Source organism: Populus nigra, chromosome 11, assembly GCF_951802175.1.
Source record: "Populus nigra chromosome 11, ddPopNigr1.1, whole genome shotgun sequence".
In the NCBI taxonomy this organism is placed as follows: domain Eukaryota; kingdom Viridiplantae; phylum Streptophyta; class Magnoliopsida; order Malpighiales; family Salicaceae; genus Populus; species Populus nigra.
In genome coordinates, this window is record NC_084862.1 from 9915697 (window position 1) to 9921130 (window position 5434).

General features: G+C 35.2%; 1 pseudogene; it reads left to right on the forward strand.

Annotated features, from left to right (window-relative positions):
* Positions 1–3541: 3541 nt before the first annotated feature.
* LOC133668837 (F-box/kelch-repeat protein SKIP25-like) lies at positions 3542–5007 on the forward strand (annotated as a pseudogene).
* The last annotated feature ends 427 nt before the right edge of the window (positions 5008–5434 follow it).

Genomic DNA, 5434 nt, shown 5'->3' on the forward strand with positions numbered 1-5434 from the left:
CCTCTCAAAATTAGATAGTTTTAACACTGGCATTGACGTAACATCCATTTTCAGCTTGTTGAATGCTCGTTGACATTTATTATACCACTTTTGCCTCTAATTTTTCTTCAACAGATTGAATAGAGAGGTGACCATTTTGCTATAACCCTTAATAAATAGATAATAATAGTTATCCAAACCTAAAAGGGATTGTAAATCAAACACCTTTATAGGGGCTGCCCATTCCAGTATAGCTTATACTTTCTTCAGATCCATCCTCACTTGGCCCATACTTACCAAGTGCCTTAGGAATATAATTTTAAAACATGCAAAATCACATTTATCCTTTTTGATGAACAATTTATATTTCCTAGCCTACTCAAAACCCTAAACAAATGCACCACATGATCCTTCATGCTTGTACTAAAAACCACAATGTCAACTAAATACATGACCATAAAGTCATCTAAAAACTCATATAGCATATCATTCATCAAGTTACAGAACGTAGTTAGAGCATTGGTTAAGCCGGATAGCATAACTAAAGACACATATGAATCGTACCTCGTCATAAAAGTCATCTTATACTTGTGCCCATTAGCAATTCTAACCTGCCAATAACTAGACCTAAAATCTAGTTTCATGAAGATAGAAGCCCCACTTAACCTGTCTATCAAGTTTTGCACCAGCAGCACCAAATACTTATTCTTTATCACCACCTTGTTTAGTGTATAATAATCCACACATATTCGAAGACTATCATTTGCCTTATTTTAAAACAGAATAGGAGCATCATAGTTTTGGAGACATATGATACAAGGTTGCAATGGTGGTGTCACACTGGGCACTAGTTCAATTATGTGATCAACAACTTTTCTCGGTGGAAGCTTTTTCAGCAACTCAAAAGGCATGACATCTTTGTACTCTTCTAACAATTTAGAAAAGAAATTCAACACTTGCTTAATATATCCAAAACCCTTACCCCTTGCTACTATCAAAAACATTTTGCTGCTCTTTTTAAGGCCTTGTCGATCACAATGGATAAAATCATGCTAATGCTACCCTTGCTACTTCCGACCACCAAAGTCTTATAGCAAGACGTAAAATCAAGGCATGTTTTATTGGTAATCAAAATTCCACCCAAGCACAACATCAACACAGTCTTAGCTTTTTTCAATAAGTCTAAGCTAAAAATGACGTTAAAATCATCAAGTGTCATAAACCAATAAATTCATACTTCCCTTACCACTTTTTCAGCACTATAAGCAGTTCCTATTATCCTTTGTGCCTTTGCATTCATTGCCTTCATTGCCATATAATTGTTATGCAATTATAGTTCTAGTTGCATCATCAATCTGTCAACAACAAGGGTGTTCGTAGCACCAAAATCTGACATGGAAGTAATTTCCCTGTCATTCACTCTAATTTTGACATACATTAGAGTGTACAAAAGCACCTAATTTTCCTTGCCGTAAAGCATTTAGATGCACCAAATCAATGTTAACAATGCTGAATTTGTCCACTGAATCTTCTAATTCCATAACCAAATAGTTCAACACATGTTTTGGGTTTATATGCATGATTGTTTCCTCATGTTCACTATCATCGATCAAAATAGCTTTCATATATTTTCTAGTATAGTGTGGTCCTCTAAATATAATATTAGCCAACATTTAGCTTGGGTTCTTTTGTCATTACCCTTGTCATTAGTAGACTTGAATCCACACCTATCAATTTCTTCTTCTTCTTCTTTTCTTCCCTCTTATCTTTTATCTTTGATTTTGAGGTTTTAGTCTCTTATTAATGGAGCAATCTACATGTTCTGGGATTGGCCCAATCAAGCCTTCGAGACATGTCAATGTTTGGGATTGATTCCATACCTAATGACATGTGAAGTCAACCACAAGTTTCAGAAACTTACCAACAATAGCTTTTACAGAACAACCAAATATCCTTTCTAGCATGTAACCCTAATACCACTTGCCATAACGTTAAATTTTCACCAAAATCTGGATCCCTATGTGGCAGTCTAATCCCCATCTAGACTCAACCTATCTCATAATTCAACCCATGTTTGGCATATAAACTAAGGTGTTTCTCAAAGGGTTTCCTAAACTATTACATATGCAAGTTTACGTACATCTTGCACAACTCACCATCCAAGTTTAAAGTCGTGTCGAGTTTAATTTCGTTGCTCATACACACCTATTATGTATGCACTGCTATCTAATTTACCTCTGCCCACGGGTATTGTTACTATCCATACATGCCGTCAAGATCCCATCAGTGTTTTACCAGCACGCCCTCACACCTAGACCTGTGACACATGTATTGATTATTAAATGAACGAACACTGTATGGAGCTACAACCGTGCTAAATTAACTTTACATTTTCTTCTTTACTTTTTGTTACCTAGTGCCAGTAGTGGAGTGGTTCCTGGAGAAGAAAGTGACAATGAGAAAATGGTCAAGCATTAGGTTGCAATTTGCAACTCCTACTCCTACTCAATCTGCACCCATCAGCTGTTTTAACTTGCTGCAATATCACAAGGTGAAGCACTCAACATCTTTCGTGTGATTCCATGTCCAGAGGCGTACGTTTTCTTTCATAATTATAAAATTTGGCTTTGGAGTTCGCCACCACATTATCACTACTTGTGTTATTCAGCCTCGGGTCAGAGGATGCTCGGACTAGACTCAAGAAAAGGACATATATGAGAACATGGAAGGGCCATATTATAACGAGGAAGAGAGAAACCAAGAAGGTGACAACGCTTGTTTTATGATTAAAGGCATGGATCATAGAACCCATGCATTTATCTCTATAAAGTTAGCCAAAATAAATAAATTTCATATTGTATGGTTTTTCCTTGAGAGAAAATTTCTCAAGAAAAATATCCAAAATTAAACTTGTTTATTTTTTGAAAACAAAAATAATAAATACATCAAGATTATAACTATTTTTCAAAAAAAAAAAAAAACAAAATCATAATTTATAACAGTCATCTTAATATTTTATATTTGTGTTGTAGAGTATTAATTTTATTTCATCGAGATTAAAAAGATTTAATGCAAAAATTATATTTTCAACTCAAATTAAACATCTTCATATTAGATTTATCAAAAATTAAATTTATGAGACTAATTAAATATAAAAAATTAATTTTAATCTTTTGAATTGCTAGGAAGTACTTTTATATAAAAGAAAACAAATGTTTCGTTCATGTTTTTTCATTTGAAAATTTTTTTTGAAACATTTGTATCGAAAAACTATGAATAACCTTTTAAAAAACTATAAATACATCAATATTATAACTAGTATAAAGTTTGAAAACTAAAAAAAAAAGTAATTTTTTTAGTTTTTTAAATAAAAAAATATTGTATTTGACTGAGAAGTTTCATTTTTTTTAAACAAATTAAAATATTATTTTATCTATGACTAACCTAATCTCACTTTTGCGCCAAAAGAAAGCCAAACAATAAATGTTCATATAAACGGTTCAGCTAGAGAAATTCTTGGTGAAAAAGAAAGTACATCAACTCCTCTGTTACGAGATATATTTATATAAAATCCCCCTCTTCTTCGTTTCTTAACTTTAAAACAATTTTTCTTCCATGAAATCCTTCCCGAATTATAAGAAAACCAGGAAGAATGAGCTCCCTGACACTCTCAATGAAACGTTGTTGCCAGGCCTACCCGACCACCTTTCTCAAAACTGTCTCACTTCTCTCCCACCTTCCATTCTTTTCTCTGTATCCCATGCATGGCGGCGACTTCTCTATTCTTCATTATTCGCCCCATTCTTCTCCCTTTACGCCTTTCTCTCTGCATCATCATCGTGTCCTACCACAAAAGACAATCAAGTGGATAGAATCAGTTCAATTGAGCTCATGTCATTTGACCCTATATCATCATTATGGCGATCAGTCACTAGTATTCCAAAAGATCCCCCACTCCACCTCCTCCACCGCCACCCATCGTTTTTATCAAGAAAGCTCTCAGTACAATCCCTAACAGTCTCTAACCACCTTGTTCTTATATCTGGCACCACTCACCAGTTTGTCCCAGCACTGTCTAGGCCATTAGTCTTCCATCCAGAGTCTAACAAGTGGTTCTTTGGTCCTCTGTTCACTAGCCCTCGGCGTTGGTGTGCCACTGGTTCTGTGCATGGAAGGGTTTATGTGGCAAGTGGGGTTGGTCCACGGTACAGTGGAGAAGTAGCTAGATCAATGGAACAATGGGACTTCAGGCAACAAGGTAACCATTGGAGATGGGAAAACATGGCACCACTGAAAGATGGTAGGTTAGCAGGGAACCTATTGGGGCAATAGGATACAAAGGCAAGCTTTACATGGTCAACGTTAAAGGCAATGCACCGAAAGAAGGTTTGGTTTATGATGTAGAAGAAAACCAATGGAATGATATGCCTAGAGGGATGCTAGCTGGATGGAATGGACCAGCAGCTACAATGAATGAAGATGCTATCTATGTAGTGAATGAAGTAACAGGAGCTTTGAGTGAGTATGATTGTAAAAATGATTGTTGGAAGAAGGTCATTGAATTGCCAGAGCTTAAACTCGCTGAGCAGATCGCCGCAGGAAGAGGGAGAGTTTGCGTGGTTTGCGCGAATGGGGAGACGATTGTTGTGGTGGATGTGATGGCGAGGCCTGCACGGTTTTGGGTGGTGGAGCCACCGCAGGGACAGCAAGTAGCTGGACTGCATATATTGCCCAGGATGAGTGGCAGCTACTAGCGTGTTTATAAGCATTAATGACATGCTTTGTAAGGTTGTCCAATTAGATGCTTGGTTGATTTTAAAGCATAGTTTCCCTGCAGGATGAAAACTCCATTTTACATTTGCAGTTATGAGGAATTGTGATCAGCTGAATGCTTCAAGGAATCAAAGAATGTTTTGTCTTGCTAGGGAATGGCAGAAGAGCAGGAATGTTTTGTCTTGCCTGTGTATTTACTTCCTGTACAGTTCTTTCGTTCTATGTGTAATCAACAGGGTAAGAGTTATATTCTCATACTAGCCTATGCTCTTAATAAATATATAAAAAGGTATCAAAGAAAAATACAAACCCTATAACCGAAATACCAAGGGTGTGTGTTTATTAACAGATCGAAAATTATTTTCCTTTTCTATTTTAATTTTTTTTCTTTCCTAATTTTCTTTTTCAATTGAAAACGGGGTTCAGTTGTTCAAAATCAAAATGATTTTTCCAATTAAAAAAATAAGAAAATACATTAAAACTATAACTATTTTCAAATAACAAATTATCATGAAAAAGATTTATTGCGAATTCAAAAAAAGTCTTTATACTAGATTTATAATTAAAATTAAATTTATAACACTAACTAATTATGAATAAATATATAAAAAAATCATAAAATGAATGACTCCCTTTAATTGAAATCACGATATCACAGTTCACTATCCAATTTAGTTTTTGG